We start from the raw sequence: 1,709 nt of genomic DNA, 5'->3' as shown, positions 1-1,709 counted from the left end.
TCTTTCAATGATGAGGTAGTAGTAGCAGTAAAGACTGGGACTTAGGCTTATCGGTCTTTTTTGTCCCCTACACAAAATTACCATGCTTTTTATAAATACAGACAAAATATAAATAAAGGGAGCGAGGTTAATTTTTAAAAAAATGGAGAAGTTAATTAAATACCTCATCAAGTTGTTGTCTCGACGAGGTCGTTGGCATGTCTGTGGACTTAGGCTTATCCGCCAAAGCCGTCTTTTTTGTTCCCTACAAAAAAAATAACATATAAATTTAACATATAAAAACATTCAACAATTAAAAATGTAACATATATATAAAGGTATTTCTTCTAACCCCAATCGCTTTCATTCTTGAGGCGGCGAGATATCTTCGCCAAGTAGATGTGAGTTTCAGGCCATTGGATGAAACTTCCAAGCGCATCTCCCAGAATGGTAATGTCGTCACGAACTGGGACAAGCAGTTGCAAGTTTTCATGGCCTGGTAAGACTGTAGTTATCTCTACTTTGGTATGATTCGGCAAAAGTTTTTCGCCATGAACTACGCTTTCATTGCAGATTTGGTGTGCATTTCTACGAGACCCCAGCCAACACGCACATGTGGCTTTTCGGTTCTATTAGGGTCAAGAAGAATAATCGGCCTCTTGTTTACGGCCTGAAGAATATACACATACATTATTATATCTTTGCAAAAACGCTTCAGCATTCAAAAGATTTTGCAAAAACGCTTTCTGTCTCAGGCCGATTTTTGCACAAACTTCAGCATTCATATAAATTTAACTAATTAAACACTTCATGCATACCTTATCAAAACAGGAACTGAATTGAAGGGGATGTATCTTTTTTTCCATCACCGCCTTCTCAAGTTGCATCTCCTTTTCAGACCCATTATTTACCTAATAAAATTAACCAATTCAATGGCACCATGTCAGAAGTTATAGCATTAGAGCTGGCAGTGAACACACCCCCTGATCTTACCCAAAAAAAAAAAGAAAAGAAAAATAAAGAAGTACTAGGTACCTGATCGGCTTTAGTTGTTACAACTTCGAAGCATTATTAGGTACCGATCTTTCTCAATCTCGTTGACCGATACTTCCTTCTCATGTATTGCCAAGGTAGTAGCGGCCTCTTGACCAATCTGTTGTACCTTATTATTACCCCTTTAGAAATGACATCCTCCATCATCTTCACTTCTTCTTCGGAAAGCTTACCTCCGATTCAGCTTTAGTAGTAAGGATGCCATTAATCAAGTCGCTTGCCAAGAATGTAATGTGTCCGCAATTTTTATCCCAACAATAACATGTGAATTGAACTTAAATGAAAATAATAGAATAAATGTTACCATGTCGACCTTCTCGGACTTAGTCTTCCTTTTCTTCTTTATCTCGGGCGCTTTTCCCATAATATTTTGTTACTCCAACCTGTAACGGGACGCCCCTCAAACGACCTGGATGTTCGGGTCGGCCGATCGCTCTAGCAAGAACGTCATTACGACCACTGGGAGTGAATTTCCCTTCTTCTACCTCTTTCAATACGTTGTCCTATAATATATTAAATAAACTTCAAATTATATTTGTGACTAAAATAATAAAGTTAGTAATGAACTCGTCTTAATAAAATAATGCTTACTATGTTGGCCAAAACTTCCTCATCATATTTGTCACGCGACGACCGGGATCCTTTAGGCGTGTGCCCTTCTTTATAAGTTACATGCC

Source organism: Silene latifolia, chromosome 5 (assembly GCF_048544455.1).
Source record: "Silene latifolia isolate original U9 population chromosome 5, ASM4854445v1, whole genome shotgun sequence".
NCBI lineage: Eukaryota > Viridiplantae > Streptophyta > Magnoliopsida > Caryophyllales > Caryophyllaceae > Silene > Silene latifolia.
The sequence above is the reverse complement of the archived record's forward strand: the minus strand, read 5'-3'. Positions refer to the sequence as shown.